The 19463-nt window shown below is 43.3% G+C and overlaps 1 long non-coding RNA gene and 1 pseudogene across 1 annotated transcript in view; both read right to left on the reverse strand.

Moving 5' to 3' along the window:
• LOC145717028 (uncharacterized) overlaps positions 1-19463 on the reverse strand; it is a 560651-nt gene that overhangs the window by 38832 nt on the left and 502356 nt on the right. The gene's annotated exons all lie outside the window — the stretch shown is intronic.
• LOC102734897 (ubiquitin-conjugating enzyme E2 E3 pseudogene) lies at positions 8805-10127 on the reverse strand (annotated as a pseudogene).

The raw sequence follows: 19463 nt of genomic DNA on the forward strand, positions 1-19463 counted from the left end.
CACCCTCAGACAAGGTCAGAGCCACAACAGACAAGGTCTGTTGTCGTGGAACCTGCACTTTTTTGCGGCACACTTGTAATGAATTATTTATGCAATCTTCAATGTCTGACTTTCCCTCTAGACTGCCAGCTCCATGAGGGCAAAGACAGCACCTGTTTTGCTCACCACTTTATCCTTGGCCCCTAGAAAAGTGTCTAGGCATGGAACAAGAGCTCGATAATCACATGTAGATGAGTGAATGTCTGCTTTAGCGAGCCCTTGTTCCCTTGCAAGCTAGTTCTCTAATAGAGAAACACCTTCTCTGTCAAGAAGACGCGGTCAAAACCCACATTAACAAATTCCAGGCACTGCAGACATAGGCAAAAGCCTCAGACTTCCAATCAGAATTGACTGACTTGTACTATATATACGTCCAGTTCTAACAAATTGTTTGTGGCTTTCCAGTGTAGATTAGAGAAAGGAGAGGGGCCCAGGGACAAGGGCAGGAAGTAGCCTCTGACAGTCTGTCCATAAACTACAGCAAATATGGCCATGTTTCTGATGTGGCCGCAAGAATGTGTGGTCCTGGGGAGTCCCTGCTTCCTGCAGCCACAATTCTGAGCCTGGAGACTTTGTCTTAGATCAAAAAACAAACAAATAAATTATAAATAACAATAATAAATACATAAATAAAATCTTAAAAAAAAAAAAAGAATGAATGGGGAGGAAGTTAGTTTGAGGGTATAGATGGAAAACACTGGCCTTAAATGGATAAGTTCTGAAACTGGGTGGTAGACATAATAATCTCTCTACTTTGTATGTGTTGAGAACTTTCCATAAGTTTAGGGGCACCTGGGTGTCTCAGTTGGTTAAGCGTCTGCCTTCGGCTCAGGTCATGATCCCAGGGTTTTGGGATCGAGCCCCGCATCGGGCTCCCTGCTCAGCGGGGAGCCTGCCTCTCCTTCTCCCACTCCCCCTGCTTGTGTTCCCTCTCTCGCTCTGTCTGTCTCTGTGTGTCAAATGAATAAATAAAAATCTTAAAAAAAAAAAAAACTTTCCATAATTTTAAAAGCTAAAGAAGCAATGGACTTCACTAAACAGGGGGGTCCCCCACAAGCACCCATGTAGCTGAGAGCACCAGAAAGGCAGTGTGAGTGAGGGCGAAGGGCTCAGCCTTTAGCAACAGCTACCATTAAAGCAGCATTTCTGGTTGAACCTGTGGTTGTTACCTGTCCCCTTCATTCCAAGGGCACAGGATGGCAGGGAGTTACCCTCCCCTGAGGAAGCAAATGGCAAACGGCCTGAGAGGGAAATCCTCTCGGGCCTGTGCATGAGAAGGCCCTTTAACCAGGGAGCCTTTGGTAAACAAGCTCTTGGCAGACTGGGTGGGGACCAGGTGGTGCCGTGGCCACAGACTCTCTGGAACCAGGAAGCTAGAATGGTCAGGGACTGGTCAGTGCCATGCCTCCCAATCCTCCCCAACCCTTGAGGCTAGGCTCTCTGATTCCTGAGATGTACCTTGAGGGAGTTGACCCTGGCACATCAGACATTCTACCCATTGGAAGGGATGCATCACAACAGCCTATAAACTCCATGCTTCCTTCACTCTGCCTTGTCTTCAGCCTTTCAAAGACCAAGAAAACTTGGGGGAAATAAAGGTGGAGTAAGTCAAGATGGAAGAAGTCAGGTGGGATAAAATGTGAGTACCCAGGTGACCTATTTTTGGTGAAAAAGAAAGGTCCATAGATCAGCCAGGATCTTGAAGAACAGTTATGGGACTTTCCTTTAGTATAGGAGAATCTTGAGCAAATTTCAGCCTAAGAGAAAGGCACCCAGGTAGAGGAACAGATTTAAAATGTAAAGGAAAAATAAAAGGGAAATTCATGAAACTAGTTCCTGAAGGAGATGGAAAAAGGTAGAATTGAAAACTTAAGAGCTTGCAGTTTACCAGGAGAGGAGAAAAGGCGTGGAGTAGACACATGTTGTTTTATCTGTCCCAGCGTCTCTTCCTTTTCTGGGACTTTCCATGGCTTCTTTGATGGGGACTGCCCACCTCCCACCTTCCCCTGCCCCTACACCATTCAGGTGGCTGCCATAGGAACAGTCATGGTAACACACTGTGACCCCAACTCTGTGCTAGAGTTCGTTGGTCCAGCAGTGGGTTTTGACCTAAGCTGGCTGATCAGAATGCATCAGGGGGAATCTGGGATCAGAACTGAGCTCTTGCAGCTCTGACTGCCTAATGGGATAGAGATTTGAACCTGGGCACTATTGATGACCTGTCCCACCAGACGGATGGACAAGGTAGCAGAACTGGTCAACAGTGCAAAGAAATAATGAAGCAGTTCCAAAAAGAACTGTCTAGACAAATGGTAGTCCAAATGGAGAAAAGTCCCTAGCTCCCACTATGCCCAGGGACCTAGCCACATACAAGTGTCCCCAAGACACCCCAGGACTTTTATAGGGAAGTCATATTTTTTCTGAAGCTAGTTTGAGTTGGGTTTCTGTGACGTGAAACCAAGTATCCTAACAGAATTCTATGCCAAGGAAGAGGGGAATGTAGAGTATATATGAACACCTGGAGACATGTTGAGAATGCAGGAAAATTGGGGCAGTTCGTACTTCTGAGAGAAGTGGGAGAAAAAGTTGTCTAAAAATAAGAGGTCCAGGGGCACCTGGGTGGCTCAGTCCCTTAAGCGTCTGCCTTCAGCTCAGGTCATGATCCCAGGGTCCTGGGATCGAGCCCTGCATCAGGCTCCTTACTCCGCGGGAAGCCTGCTTCTCCCCCTCCCACTCCCCCTGCTGTGTTCCTTCTCTCGCTGTGTCTCTCTCTGTCAAATAAATAAATAAAATCTTTAAAAAAAAAAAAGAGGTCCAGATATGAGGTCAGAGGCCTTGAAGAAAGTGAAAAAGATTGAAACCAGTGAGAAGATCATCCTTCTTCATTAATTCTCTAATCATTTTAACAACTGGAAGCAAAGATCTAGTATATTCTATGGATGGGGACAGTCACTGCCAGGAAAGTTCCAGATGAGACACCAAGAAGAACCAAAACCTTTCACCTTTCTCATTAGCAATGAAGCCTGGGGAACACATGATCTAGAAGTCTGAGGATCCTTGACTCTCCTCTCAAGTGTGAAAATTGGAAGAGATCTAATCCTAGAAATATTTGACAGTTCCCAAAAGGAATGGACACATTACAATTTCTTTTCGCATGAAAAGTTGCCAACATCTTTTAGGATGAGCATTTTGAAGAAAACTTTGACAGGATTTGTAGTAACAAGCTTAGAGAATAACTTGGGCATCTCCTCGCATATAACAACTCATGACAACAGCTCAAGTGGCCCCCCGTTCTGGAGTCAATCAAGAACAAGAAGCAATCGGAGACACGGTTCTCCTCCCTGCTCTCTGTGCTGCTCCAGGGGTCCGTGTGATTTCCTACTGGATAAGGGGCTCAAACAGATTCAATCCCACTCTCAATTTCCAACCATGGAAGAAACTGCTGGAACCCTAGGGACAGTTGTTGCCAGAATTGCCATATGAGCTTATCAGGCGAGAGGGTTATCTTCTAGCCTCTAGCTAGACACAGCCTCCACTCACCTAAGGGGATCAGAACCTGAATTCCAGGGACACCTGGTTGGCTCATTTGGTTAAGCATCTGCCTTTGGCTCAGGTCATGATCCCTGGGTCCTGGGATCAAGTCCCCGCATCAGGCTCCTTGCTCAGCAGGGAGCCTGCTTCTCCCTCTCCCTCTGTTCCTCCCGTTCATGCCCTCCCTCTTTCTCTCTCTGACAAATAAAAAGAACCTGAATTCCATTTGCATGAATAATAGTGACCAGGAAAGCTCTGCCCTCAGCAATTCCTTGAAAAAAGTTTTTTGCTACAGTGCATAATAAATATTTTTTATTAATCATAATTATGTATATTGATCTTTTATATAACATAGCATATATTATATAATACATGTAAATAAATATACATAATACATGTAAATAAATAACTGAAACAAAGTTACATTTAATGGAATTATTGATATGTTAGGGTTTAATTATGTCCTTCCATTTTTTGTTTTGTTTTGTACTTGTTCACCAGTTTTCTTTTTCCTGTCTTGTAGGTTACTTGAACTTTTTCTAGAATTCCATTTGGATCTGTCTGCAGTGTTTATAAGTGTATCTCTTTGTGTAGTTGTCTCCGTAGTTGCTCTGAGTGTTATATAAGTTAGCACAGGCTCCTAGTGTCATTTTACCTATTCAAGTGAAGTACAGAAAACTTACCTCCTTTTACATCCTTCTATTCTCCCCATTTATAATATAATCGCATTAAATATTTTCTCTACATCCATTTAGAACCACACCAAACAGTGCTATAAATTTTGCTTTAACCATCAAACATTTGGGCGCCCGGGTGGCTCAGTCAGTTAAGCATCTGCCTTCAGCTCAGGTCATGATCCCAGGGTCCTGGGATCGAGTCCCGTATCAGGCTCCCCACTCAGCAGGGAGTCTACTTCTCCCTCTCCCTCTGCCCCTCCTCCCTGCTTGTGTGCTGTGTCCCCCTTGCAAAAATAATCTTTAAAAAAAAAATAACCATCAAACATTATCTTGAACACTCAAGAGGAAGAGGCAAGTCTGTTGTATTTACCCATATTTTTGCTCTGTTCTTTTTCCCTAATGTTCTAAGCTTCATTCTTTTATCATATACATTCTGTTTAAAAAATGTTCTTTAGGGGCGCCTGGGTGGCTTAGTCGATTAAGTGTCTGCCTTCGGTTCAGGTCATGATCCTAGGGTCCTGGAATCAAGCCCCACACAAGGCTCCCCGCTCAGCAGGGAATCTGCTTCTCCCTCTCCCTCTGAAATAAATAAAATCTTTAAAAGAATGACTACAGGACATTTTTTTTTTTTTTAGAGTGGGTGTGCTAGCAACAATTCTTTAAACTTTCTTTCCTCTGAGAATGCCTTGTTTTCCCCCCTCATCCAAGAAAGATACTTTTTCTGGGTATAGAATTCTGTGTTGAGTTTTTCCCCACCTCCCTTCCATCCAGTGCTTAAAAGAAATATTACACCACTTCTTTCTAGCCTCCATGGTTTCTGATGAAAAATCCACTGTCTTGCAAACTGTTTCTCCTAATAAGTAAGATGTTGTGTTTCTCTGGCTGTTTTTAAGATTTTTTTCTTTGAGGTGCCTGGGTGGCTCAGTCATTAAGCGTCTTCCTTCGGCTCAGGCCATGACCCCAGGGTCTTGAGATCGAGCCCTACATCAGGCTCCCTGCTCCGCGGGAAGCCTGCTTCTCTCTCTCCCATTCCCCCTGCTTGCGTTCCCTCTCTCGCTGTCTCTCTCTCTCTGTCAAAAAAATAAATAAAATCTTAAAAAAAAAAATTTTTTTTTCTTTGTCTTTAGTTTTCAGAACCTTAATTATGTTGTGTCTTGATGTGAATTTCTTGGGGTTCAGTCCATTTGGAGTTTGCTCAGCTTCTTAAATCTGTAGGTTTATGTTTCTTACCACATTTGAGAACTTTCCAGCCATTATTTCTTCAAGTACTGTTTCAGTCTTGCGTTCTCTTTCCTTTCCTTCCAGGACTCCAGTGACATGAATATTAGATTTTGGGCTTTTTTGTTTTTGTTCTTTGTTTTTATTTTTTAAAATTATTTTTTAATTTTTTTAAATTTAAATTCAATTAACTAACATATAATGTATTATTTGTTTCAGGGGTATGGGTCTGTGATTCATCAGTCTTATATAATACCCAGTGCTCATTACAACACATACCCTCCCAATGTCCATCACCCAGTTACCCCATCCCCCCACCTCTAGCACCTTTTTTTTTTTTTTTTGGTAGATCCCAGTTCCCTTAGGTTCTGTTCATTTTTTTAAAATCTATTTCATCTGGGCGCCTGGGTGGCTCAGTTGGTTAAGCGACTGCCTTCGGCTCAGGTCATGATCCTGGAGTCCCTGGATCGAGTCCCGCATCGGGCTCCCTGCTCAGCAGGGAGTCTGCTTCTCTCTCTGACCCTCCCCCCTCTCATGCTCTCTCTCTCGTTCTCTCTCTCAAAAAAAAAAAAAGTTTAAAATCTATTTCATCTGTTGTTCACATTAGGTAATTTCTATCTTTTTTTTTTAATATTTTGTTTATGTATTTGACAGAGAGACACAGTGAGAGAGGGAACACAAGCAGGGGGAGTGGGAGAGGGAGAAGCAGGCTTCCTGCAGAACAGGGAGCCCAATGTGGGGCTCGATCCCAGGACCCTGGGATCATGACCTGAGCCGAAGGCAGATGCTTAACGACTGAGCCACCCAGGTGCCACTAGGTAATTTCTATCTTTCTATCTTCTAGTTCATTGGTTCATTTATCCCCTCCATTCTACCATCCAGCCCACCCACTGAGCTTTTTATTTTGGTTATTGTATTTTTCAGTTCTAAGATTCCCATTTAGTTCTTCTTTATAGCTTGCGTTACTTTGTTGAGACTTTCAGTTTTCTTGCTAAGTCCTATTTTTTCATTTATTTCAAGCATAGTCTTAATTGCTCACTGAAGTATTTGTATCTTGGCTGTTTTAAAATCCTTGTCGGGCAGAGAGGGGTCCGGCTGGCTCAGTTGGTGGAGCATGCCACTCCTGATCTCAGGGTTGTAAGTTTGAGCCCCATGTTGGGTGTAGAGATTACTTTAAATAAATAAATAAATAAAATCTTAAAAAAAAAAATCATTGTCCAGTAATGTTAACCTCTCCATCATCTCTGCTTTTACATTTTTTTTTCTCACTTTGAGATCTTCTTCATTCTTGGTATGTTGAGTGATTTTTTTTTTTTATCAAAGCCTCAATATTTTTGTATTATGCAAAGTTATGCATAATACAAATTATGGATCTAATCTAAACCTTCTGTCTTCGCTGGCTTCCTCTGAAGGGGAAGGGGAGGTCCTACCAGGTGGAGATAGATACCCAGATCATCCAACTGACACCAGAGAGGGGAATCTTCTTTACCGATGGTGAAGGTGGACGTCCAAGTTCTGCATATAGTCTCCACGGACTTCACAGGGGGCAGGGGAGGCTCTTGACTGGCCAGCTGGGCTGAAAGTTCAACTCCCTACTGAGCTTTCTCTGACACCCCTTCCCCTGTCAGGATTGTTGGAAAACCTCAGAAGAGCCTGGTAAGAGTGGAAGTCTAGGTGTCCACTCAGCCTTTGCTTGTATGGTTGGGGTTGGGCCATGGTTTGTTTGTTTGTTTTTCCTGTGGTGTTTGGCTGGAGCAGAATGTTATTCTCTAAATGTTTCTGCCCTGCTAGACTTTCCCTGTCTTGTCCTCTGATGAGAGTAAACAAGCTTTTGTTGTGCAATTTTTGGTCTATGCCTATTGGCATTTTGAGTGGCTGGCTTCTCCACTTCCAAGTTGGGGATGTGTGAGGCAAGAAGAAAATGCAGAGAAGTCCCCACCATACCATTCCTTGGGTCCTGACGTCTCTAGTCAGCCTGTCTTCTTCTCTCCACCTTTCAAATACTTGTTTCGTATACAGTGTCCAGAGTTTTTAGTTGTATTTAGCAGGAGGAATAGGGAATGTAGGTCTATTCCATATTCCTGGAACCAGAATTCTAGGGGAACAGATTTTTAGAGCAAGCTAGTAGTCTCCCCAGACGAGCGGCTGCGAGGGGGTGGAGATAGAAGAGAGAAGATGAGCAAGGACTGAGTCCTGGGGACTCCCATGTCCGGAGGGAAGAGGAGGAGGAGCTTGAAAGGCAGCAAGAAGGGACAGTTAGGGAGGTAGGAGGACAAGCAGAAACATGTAAGATAACTATAGTTAACCACCTTTTATTTTATTTTATTTTTAAAAAATTTTATTTATTTGACAGAGAGAGACACAGCGAGAGAGGGAACACGAGGAGGGGGAGTGTGAGAGGGAGAAGCAGGCTTCCCGCAGAGCAGGGAACCCGATGCGGGGTTCGATCCCAGGACCCTGGGACCATAACCTGAGCCGAAGGCAGACGCATAACAACTGAGCCACCCAGGCGCCCCTTATTTTATTTTTAAGATTTTATTTATTTGAGAACAAGAGCAGGAGCAAGAGGGGGAGGGACAGGGAGAGCCATACGGGGGTGGGAGGGAGGGAGAAGTAGCGTTCCTGCTGAGGGGGATGTGGGACTCGATCCCAGGACCCTGAGCCGAAGTCAGGCACTTAAGGGATTGAGCCACCCAGGCACCCCTAGTTAACTACCTTTTAAAGGATAGCATAAGTGAACACAAAATCCAGACTGGAGCAGGTTTGAGAAAGAATAGAAGCAAAGGGAAAGAAGAAAGTTACCCAAGCCACCTATTGTGTGATTCCATTTACACGAAATGTCAGAATTGGCCAATGTATAGTGACAGAAATAGATTAGTGGTTGTCTAGGGCTGGGGTGGTGGGGTAGTTTGGGAAAAAAAGAGATGGGAAATGACCTCTATGTGGTATGGGGTTTCCTTTTGGGGTGAGAAAAATACTCCACAATTAGATTTTGGTGATAGTTGCACAAGTCTGGGATATATATTTTTTTAAATATTGACTTGCATACCTTAAATGGATGAATTGTACAGTATGTGAATTATATTTCAATAAAGCTGCTTAAAAAAAGGGAAAGGGGAGAGGGAGAAAAAAAGAAATGATACACATTGGGAAAACATGTAGAACTTTTATGCAGGGCCAATTTCCCTTACATAAACAGCTAATAGTCCAATAGGAAAAAAATGGTAAAAGATATAATAGAAGAATATATAAAAAGATGCTTGATTCATAGTAATAGAGCTATAAATTATAACTATGTTAAAATAACAGCTATTTCATCTATCAGACTGACAAAATCCCAAAGTGCGGTAACACCTGCCAAGACTTTATTTTTTATTTTTTCAGGAGCATGTTTATTGTGTCTGAGATGATCCATCAGGTGCTGTCTGAGCTAGAAAGGGTAAAAGGAAAGCCTCTTGTTACAAACTGACAAAGTGAAAGCTAAAACATTTTTCACAATAGCATGAACCTTACACTCAAATAGATCTGGGTTTTATAGAAATGACCTAATTCCTAGTCCTCTCTGGCTACTTTTATAACTTTATATAGATAATGAATTAGGCACTGTGATATCTGGTGGACTTCAGGATCAGTATCCCTAATACTCCACAAAATACATTCTGATATCCCAAAGAAGCAAGACTTGCAAGTAGGCGTGGCAAACCTAACTACAGCTACAAAGTTCTACTCTTGAGGCCAGCATTTATCTCTTGGGGGAGTCTTCCAGCCTCCAAAGGACAAAAACAGGGAGTGGCTAGAATCAGTACAACATACACACAGAAGGCTGTCCTGGAAAAGCTATAAAATATGCGGCACAGCGAGAAGAATCCTTGGGCTCCTTCACACCGCATACAAATTATGAATTACGCCGCCTCGCTCTTGCTCTTCTGTCTGGCTCTCCCATCGTGTTCTGCTCTGTTGGTCGAATCCTGAGCGGCTATGCTTCAGACCACAGGATCCATAGGGACGCCGTGTGTCAAAGGAGAACAAAGTGACAGCAAAACCTTTGAAATAGTCCAAGCAGGACTCCAGTTGTTGTTTCTGGTGCAGAAAGTAACCACTGCTACCTTAAGTGGATAATAGGGTGAAAAGGTGATATCCAGAAAAAACACCCCACTATCATAGACAGAACCCGGTGGGCCAAGTATAGTTGGTCTCCATTCATAAAGGTGCTCTCCTTTAGGCCGAGCACTGTAGTTAGAAGGAGGATCAAGGTTTCCTTCAGCCAGTTCCTTCTGAGTCCTTTCAGCACTGGTTCTGCTAGAGAGTGCGGTGTTTTTCTTCCGCAGGGTGGCATAAAGTTTTCTTTCTTCTTCTTCTTCTTCAGGCTTGGGAGCCGGTCGCTCTTGCTGGTCCACATCAGAACCACCACGGCCAGTGCTGGGGCTCTGGTCATCGGACCTCTGCCTGTCCCTGGACATCTGGGCGAAGTGATTTCTTAGAACATTCTACGCCGATCTGCCCAGCTTGCCCTTGCGTGCCACTAGGGTGTGTTGCGAAGTGGAGAACCCTCCCTTAGGGAAATGGAGGCAGCAGGGGAGGAAAGAGGGGAGGGAGAGGGAAAACGAAGCCAAGGAGGCTCTGGCCGGGAGCGTGGAACATTGGAAGTCGGAGGGGATTGTGCGGGGAGCACCACCTCTCCTCCGCCCCAAGCACCTTGTGGGGGTGGGGTGGGGGAAGGGGATTCGGAGCTCAGCTGGGAGAAGACATGTGCTCCTAGCTCCTAGCGAGGCAGAGGGCCCAGAGAGACCCCTAGAGCCGTGTTTCCCCCGCGGCCAGCCTCCCAGCTGGGTTCGTCCCAGCCCGCAGCCCGCAAGGTGCAAGGTGCGAGGACACGGCCAAGCCTTCAGGGGAGCAGGTATTCTCCTGATTGCTAGTGGGAGCGTGAACGGTGACAGCCCTATGGAGAACAACTTAGCTGGAGCTATCAAAATTACAACTGTTGTACCCTCAGACCAGGCATATCGACTTCTAGTCATTTACCACTTTTACTTCCAGACACGGGAAATGACTTGCCGGCAGGGTCGCTGTGTAATTGCAGCTTTCTTTGTAATAGTAATGGACTGGAAACAACTTAAATGTCAACTAGGAAATCTTAAAAAAAAAAAAAAAAAAAAGGTATTCTTTAAAAAAAAAAAAAATGTCAACTAGGAGACCAATAAAGGCAATGAGGAAGCTCTTTATGTGTTAAAGAAGAAAGTTCCCTATGATGTATTGTTAAGGGCAAAACAAAAGGCAGCATGACATATATGGTGTGTTGTCATTTATATTAAAAAGGAAGATGGGATACATTTGTACCACCAAAAAAAACAACCTCTGAATGTATCAACAAACTAATACTACTAAACAACTGGATGGTGTGAGGTGGAACTGGAAGATGGGGTGAGAAAGCTGTATACTTTTCCATAATTTTTAAAATTTTAAGCATTTTTTTATTGAAAAGAGGGAATGTGAGGTGAGAAAGTGGAAATAAGAAGTGTAGCAATTTATCTGTATAGTCTGTTTGAACTGCTATGACAAAAATCCATAGACTGAGAGGCTTAGAAATGAGAGAAATTTCCTTCCCTACAGTTCTAGAGGCCAGGAGGTCCAAGATCAAGGCTCGGGCAGATTCAGAGCCTCACCAGACTATCCTCATAGACTTCTTGCTGTGTTCTCGCTAGCCAAAGGGGCAAGGGAGCTTTCTTGGGGACTCTTTTATGAGAACACTGATCCTTGGGCACCTGGGTGGTTCAGTAGGTTAAGTGTCTACCTTTGGCTCAGGTTGTGAACCACAGGGGTCCTGGGATCGAGTCCTACATCGAGCTCCCTGCTCAGCCAGGAGTCGTCGTCTCCTTCTGCCTTTGCCCCCCATCCCTGGCTCTTTCTCTCTCTCTCTCTCAAATAAATAAATACAATCTTAAAAAAACAAAAAAACAAAAAAAACCCCACTGATCTTATTCATGAGAGTTCCACCCTAATCACCTCCCAAAGGCCCCACCTCTCAATATCATCACACGGGGAGGGGGGGGGTAGGATTTCAACATATGAATTTTAGGAGGACACAAACAGTTAACTGATAGCACCATTATTTACAGCTTTTCAGTAAGGGGTTGGGACTCTGCAAAGAACTGGCAGCCAGAGGAGGCTGTGGGTCACAACGAAACTTTTTAGAGCTAGGAGATATTCAGCCTGTTTTTAGGCTGATGGGAATGATCCAGACACTTAGATTGTATCCTGCCTTTTGCTATATTATTGAACCTTTTAAATAGCTCCATTACAACTTTGTCTGCTTGTGTATTTTTTTAAAAAAGATTTTTTAAAAAGATTTATTTATTTGAGAGAAGGCAAGAGCAAGCGAGAGAGAGAGAGCACACAAGTGGAGTAAAGAGCAGGGGGAGAAGCAGACTCCCCGCTGAGCAGGGAGTTGATGATGGGGGTGGGGATTGATGTGGGGGTTCCATGCCAGGACTTGATCCCAGGACCCTGGGACCCTGAAAAGGATGCCCATCCTTTTCCATCTCTGTATCTCCTGCGCCTAGCTTGGTTCTGGCATAAAATAGGTGCTCAGCATGTGTTTGTTAAATGATGTTATTGAAGACTCTCCCCATGGCTGTCCACCATCTGAATCAATCCATTCATTACACCACAGCCCCCAGTTCAGACTTCCATTTTCTCCTTGTAGTGAGGTCACCATGGGTTCACATGCTCAGGGAAAGACTCCCAAAGCAGCACAACTTAAAGCAGATGGAGAGGAGAAAGGAAGGCATTGCCGGCAGCAGGAAGGACACAAACAAAATTAGAGGGACCTGGCTGTTGACTATGATGATGATGTGGTGTAGGGATGAGGAGGATTGCTAACCTCCATTGAGAGTCCACTGTGCACCAAGAACTGTTTAACTCTTTCACTTGTGAGTTCATTTATCCCTGACAAGAACTCTAGAAGAAAGGTATTACCACCATTTTACAGATGGGGAAACTAAGACACAGAGCAAGTAAGTTGTCCAAGGTCACACAGCTATGAAGGAATGAAAACACATGGGACAAAAAGATTACCCTGATATAGTGACTTGATTTGATTAAAACAAACAAATAAACAAAAAGCCAGCTTTATTCTTGTACCTTTCCTGTCATTCCTGTTCCTTCCTTCCCACCACCAAATATTTCATAAATATATGCCCGAGCTTATTTGCCACAACTCTGCAAAAACATCCCTTACTCCCTGACCCAAGGGGTGAGAAATCCATTGTAATTCTTGCTCCTGGATATAGTTACAGAAATAATGCCAAGGAGCTTTTCTAACTTCATTTCTTTGATTTCACTTCCTTTCCCAAACACAGTGGGGCATGTTTAAAATTAGTTTCTTCCTACAAGTAGAAATTGCCCTTGCAATTTAGTTTTTTGTGCTTAAATGATCCTTTTTTCCTGCTTCCTTGAGTTGGGCCAGATAGGAGACAGCTTACCGAAATGCACAAACTCCTACTTCTCTTCCTTTCTCTATTTATGCCTCCCTTTGGAAAATATCCCTTTTCCCAAGCACCACTTGAAAAACTCATTTACCGGGCGCCTGGGTGGCTCAGTTGGTTAAGCGACTGCCTTCAGCTCAGGTCATGATCCTGGAGTCCCAGAATCGAGTTCCGCATCAGGCTCCCTGCTCGGCAGGGAGTCTGCTTCTCCCTCTGACCCTCCCCCCTCTCATGCTCTCTCTATCTCATTCTCTCTCAAATGAATAAATAAAATCTTTAAAAAAGAGAAAAAAGAAAAAAAAGAAGAAGAAAAGAAAAACTCATTTACCAGTGAGTTACGGGAAATTTTACTTTTACTGATTGTTCTTGGGGATTACTTTAACTTAACACTACTGAATATAAGAAAGTATTCTGTTTGGTCAGGTTTCTCCTGGTCACGAGACTACCTTCAGGCCCTGTTATAGGATGAATTGTGCCCCCGACCCCCATTCTTTTTTTTTTTTTTTAAAGATTTTATTTATTTGACAGAGAGGGAACACAAGCAGGGGAAGTGGGAGAGGGAGAAGCAGGCTTCCCACTGAGCAGGAAGCCCGATGTGGGGCTCGATCCCAGGACCCTGGGATCATGACCTGAGCCAAAGGCAGACGCTTAACCGACTGAGCCACCCAGGCGCCCCCCGACCCCCATTCTTAAGTTGAAGTCCTAACCCCAGTACTTCAGAATGTGACTAGTTTGAGATAGGGTCTTTAATGAGTTAAATCAGATTAAATGAGGTCTTTAAGATGGGCCCTAATTTAATATGACAGGAGAAGAGATTAGGACGCAGACCCGCATGGAGGAAAGACCATTGAAGACATAGAGAGAAGGCCATCTACAAGCCAGGGAGCGAGGGCTTAGAAGAAACCAAACCTGCCAACACATTGGTTCTCAGACTTCTAGCCCCAGAATTGTAAGAAAATAAATTTCTGCTGTTTAACCACCTAGTCTGTGGTATTTTGTTATGGCAGCTCCAGCAGATTAACAGAAGCCCCCAACTCAAAGCTCACCATTTTCACTGTGTCACTCAGCCTCCAAACCTGTATGCCCAACAGCCTGTTGGATGTTTCCACCTGTGTATCCCACAGACACTTCACACTCGGTGTATCCAAAGCAGAAGTCTCGCCACTCTCTGTATGCCTGCCCTTCTTTCAAAGCCCCCCATCTCAGTGATGACACCCCTGTGACAAGCTAGAAATCTAGGTGCCATTCCTGATTCAGCTGTCCCTCCGCTCCCACTTTTTTTTTTTTTTAAAGATTTTATTTATTTGAGAGAGAGAGAGAATGAGAGAGAGCACATGAGAGGGGGGAGGGTCAGAGGGAGAAGCAGACTCCCTGCCGAGCAGGGAGCCCGATGGGGGACTCGATCCAGGGACTCCAGGATCATGACCTGAGCCTAAGGCAGTCGCTTAACCAACTGAGCCACCCAGGCACCCCGCTCCCACTTCTATTAGATATAAAGTTCTGTGCATTCTACCCCTTGAATCTCTTCATTTCTTAACTTTTTGTTTGCATTGAAAAATGTCAAAACCAAAGAAAATTTGAAAGAATGAAGTGAAAATTAACCATTTTTTAAAAAGATTTATTTATTTTAGGGAAAGAGAGAGAATGTGCACACATGCACATGCATGGGCTGGGGGAGGGGCAGAGGGAGAGGGAGAAAGAGAATCCAAGTAGATCCCCACCCCCACCCCATTGAGCAAGGAGCCTGACTCCTTGACCCTGAGATCACAACCTAAGCTGAAATCAAGAGTCAGATGCTTAACTGATTTGAGCCACCCAAGCACGCCCCCCCATTTAATATTTTTTATATTTGCTTCCACTTCCCCCATATATATACTCTTTGGTGTATATATATTATATATATTATTTATGTATATATTTTTCCTGAGCCATTTGAAAGGAAATTACAAACATCATGATATTTCATCTCTGAATACTCCAGCATGCACTTCCTAAGAATAAGGCTATTCTGCCACATAGCCTCAATATCACACCATCCCTAAAACTTAACATTCTTTAAGTAATACATTCTAATACATTATCCATATTTAAATTTTACCAGTTGTTTCCAAATATCTTTTCTTTCCCCTTCCTTTTGCCTTCCCCATTCCCCCATTCACACACACTATGTGTGTGTGTGTGTGTGTGTGTATGAGTGCATACTGATACCTCCAATTCAAATCTAACTCCACAAGATTCTATACTTTTTCTACATTTACATATCCCACAGTGAAAATCCTGGTTCCCAAGACATCAATGGATTTATTGGCTCTATATCTTACAATATATACAAGACAGTTTCAGAATTATGAGACTAATACAACTATCATTAACAAATTTACTAAGTAAAATTTAAGATCTTCTTGCACTTCTTTTAGTCCTTAGAATATATCCCCCACCAGGAATACACAGAATACTATATTCAAAAGTTTCTTGAAATTTCTTATCTGACTATATTTCAATTTGATTGTTAATTTGTTTCTGTTTAGATTAAATTTTATGATTTAAAAAATCCTTTTATTTTTAAAAATATTTACAACATTTACACAGAAGTCAAACCTTTATAAAAGGAATATTTAAAGTACAAATGTCAGCAAGATGGCCAAATAAGATATCCCTTGCTTAGGGTTGCTTGGGAGGCTCAGTTGGTTAAGCATCTGCCTTCGGCTCAGGTCATGATCCCAGGGTCCTGGGATCGAGCCCCGCATCAGGTTCCATGCTCAGCAGGAAGCCTACTTCTCCCTCTCCCTCTGCCCCTCCCCTCGCTCATGCTCTCTCTCAAATAAATAAAATCTTAAAACAAACACAAAAAAGACATCCCTTGCTCATATCTATACCCCCGACAACAATAATTTGGCATCCAACCAGGGACAAAAATGCCTTTGTTGGAGCCTCGAGATCCAGGTAGGTTGTGGAAGCCTGATGCAGGCCAAGACCAAGGAGAGCTGTTCTGAGAAGGCAGGCCCACAGCCAGGCTGCTCGCTCGCCCACCGTGGTCATGTGCACAGACACAGAACCAGCTCTGCAACCCTGATGACTGGGCTACAGCCCCATCTGGCTTTGGTTCTGTCAGCAGCACCGTGTGCTAAAGGACTTGGGAGGAGTCATACCTACGGGTGCATTGGGTAACAGCCATAGGGACCTCAGTCCTGGCTGCAGACCCTGAAGTGGCCTATGAACCAGCTCCAAGACACTCTTGGCTGGGATCCAGGAGTCCCTGGAAGTAAGCCTGTCAGACTTGGTCAAACTGCAGATTTTGAAACCGCCCTGGAACTGGACTCCAGCCCATCTCAGCAGCAGCCTGTGAACAGTCCTGCTGACACAAAGACCTGGCAGGAGATCTTCCTGTCTATGACCTGGAGCTCCTGAAAGGGCCCTATCCTTGGCTCCAGCCCCTCTAGCCATGGTCAGAGAGCCAGCCAGCCCACCCAGGGACCTGGCAGGAGCCAGGCCAATCCATGCCTCCACAGCCAGGGACGTTCTGTTGTCATTGCTAATCCCTCTACCCTACTGCCCCTTGGTAAAAGTAATCACTTTAACTAGGTAATCAATTAACAAACGCATCTCTATTTTATCATTCCCTTTCCCTTTCTTATTAAAAAAAAAATAACTTTTCTCACTCAAAAACATCTGGGAAACCAGGCTATGTATTTTCTAGAGATATTCCTCATTCTTTTTTTACTGCAACGTACCATGTTTTCTTAATTCTAAGACTCACATTCCTTTCTAGTTCAGCATTTCAACATCAAAACCAGTCTTAAATTAGTGCCAAGTGAATTTACCAGCCACAAGGCTGAGAGGTAAGTTGTGACCATTCTCTCCCGGACAGTTCCCTATTCATTTGCTTCTTAATGCAACTGAAGTACTTGAAAGAGCAGTGTCACGAAGTTCAATTTTGCATACTTAGGATTGCCATTTGTTGTTGATCATATTCTTAAAATTATTGTGATGCAGTATTAAAACAGAAGGTTGCCATGTATGCAAAAGATTGCGTGTCACACACCAGACAGTGCAATTAAATGTAGACACAGCCAAGCCTCTTGGGAGCGATGACAAATTTCAGGGCAAAGGTTGGTGTGAGCCATTTATGCATCAGGAAGTACACAAGCGCTAGACATTTATCAGTGAAAAGCTTTCAGTTGACTTCCAAGAGAAGCTTTTATAATTCCAGCTTTACTAATGAGGGAAAAAAAAAAAGACCAAATAGAAACTAGAGGTGGAATCCCAGCTATTGTTTCTATTCCTCAAAAGTTTTCAGGTGATTCTAAAACTGACAAGACTACATACACAGGATGCCTGCTTTCAACGCTGCTAGTTGACATAGTACTGGAAGGTCTTGGCAGAGCAGTTAGGAATGAATGAATGAATAGCACTCAAGCTGAACAGAAAGAGGTAAAACTATCTCTATTCACAGATGACATGATCATAAATAGAAGATCCCAAAGATTCCACAAGAAAACTAATAAATTCAGCAGTCTTAGGAAATAAGATGAATGCACAAAAATCAGTTGTGTTTCTACACACCAGCAATGAACAATCTGAAAAGGAAATTAAGAAAACAATCCCAAAGAATAAAATACCTACAAATAAAATTAATCAAGGAGGTAAAAGACTTGCAAGCTGAAAACCACAAAACATTGCTGAAATAAAGAAGACCTAAATGAATGGAAAGACATTCTGTGTTATGAATTGGAAAACTCAATGTTGTAGATGGTAAAACTGATCTATAGATTAAATGTAATCCCTCCCAAAATTCCAAGGGGGCATATTTTGCATAAACAGGCATAAAATTCATATGGAATTATAAGGGATCCCAAAGAGCTAAGATAATCTTGAAAAGAACCACCAAATCAAGGACTCAGACTTCCTCAATTCTGAAACTTACTACAAAGCTACAAATCAAAACAGCAGGATACTAGCATAAGGATAGACATACAGACCAATGGAATAGAATTGAGAGTCCAGACTCATAAACTCATACATCTATGGCCATTTGATTTTCAACAAGGGTGCTAAGATCATTCAGTGAAGGAAAGAATAGTCTCATTAACAAATGGTGGTGGAACAGCTGGATATCTACATGTGGAAGAATAAAGTTGGATTCACTACCTCACACCATATTAACAAATTAACTCAAAATGGATCAACAACCTAAATATAAGAACTCAAGCCATACACTTCTTGAAAGAAAACACAGGGCTCCTGGGTGGCTCAGTCAGTAAAGTGTCTGCCTTTGGCTCAGATCATAATCCCAGGGTCCTGGGATACAGCCCTACGTCAGGCTCCCTGCTCAGTGGGGAGTCTGCTTCTCCCTCTCCTTCTGCCCCTCCTCCCTACTCGTGCTCTCTCTCTCTCTCAAATAAGTAAATAAAAATCTTAAAAAAGAAAAAAAATATAGGGGTAAATCATCTTAACTTTGGATTTGGCAATGGATTTGTCTCAGGTATAACACCAAAAGCATGATCATAGAGAAAAAAAAAGATAAATTGGACTTCATTAAAATTAAAAACTATTGTACATCAAAAGACATTATCAAGGAAGTGGAGACACCTACAGAATGGGAGAAAATATTTGCACATCATATATCTAATAAAGGCGTAATATTCAGAATATGCAAAGAACTCTTACAATTCAACAAGATATAGGCGCCTGGGTGGCTCAGTCGTTAAGCGTCTACCTTCGGCTCAGGTCATGATCCCAGAATCCTGGGATCGAGCCCCGCGTCGGGCTCCCTGCTCCGCGGGAAGCCTGCTTCTCCCTCTCCCACTCCCCCTGCTTGTGTTCCCTCTCTCGCTGTCTCTCTCCCTGTCAAAAAAATAAATAAAAAATCTTAAAAAAAAAAAAAACTCAACAAGACATGCTAATTAAAAATGAGTAAGTAGCCCTTGTATACTACTAATGAGATTATAAAATGGTGTGACCGTTATGAAAAATAGTACAGAGTTTCCTCAAAAAATTAAAAATAGGGGCACCTGGGTGGCTTAGTGGTTAAGCGTCTGCCTTCAGCTCAGGTCATGATCCCAGAGTCCTGGGATGGAGCCCCACATCAGGCTCCCTGCTCAGCAGGGAGTCTGCTTCTCCCTCTGCCCCTCCCCCACCCCGACTGTGCTCTCTTAAGCTCTCTGTCTGAAATAAATAAAAATCTTTTAAAAAAATTAAAAACAGGGGCGCCTGGGTGGCTCAGTCGTTAAGCGTCTGCCTTCGGCTCAGGTCATGATCCCAGGGTCCTGGGATCGAGCCCCGCATCGGGCTCCCTGCTCCGCGGGAAGCCTGCTTCTCCCTCTCCTATTCCCCCTGCTTGTATTCCCTCTCTCGCTGTCTCTCTCTCTGTCAAATAAATAAATAAAATCTTTAAAAAAAAAATATTAAAAACAGAACTGCTATATGATCTAGCAATCCCACTTCTGGGTATATATCAAAAAGAATTGAAAACAGGGGCTTAAGCAGATATATGCACATATATGTTCATAGCAGC

The sequence above is a fragment of the Leptonychotes weddellii genome, chromosome 14 (genome assembly GCF_054177405.1).
Source record: "Leptonychotes weddellii isolate Sample4059 chromosome 14, ASM5417740v2, whole genome shotgun sequence".
NCBI classification, from domain to species: Eukaryota; Metazoa; Chordata; class Mammalia; order Carnivora; family Phocidae; genus Leptonychotes; species Leptonychotes weddellii.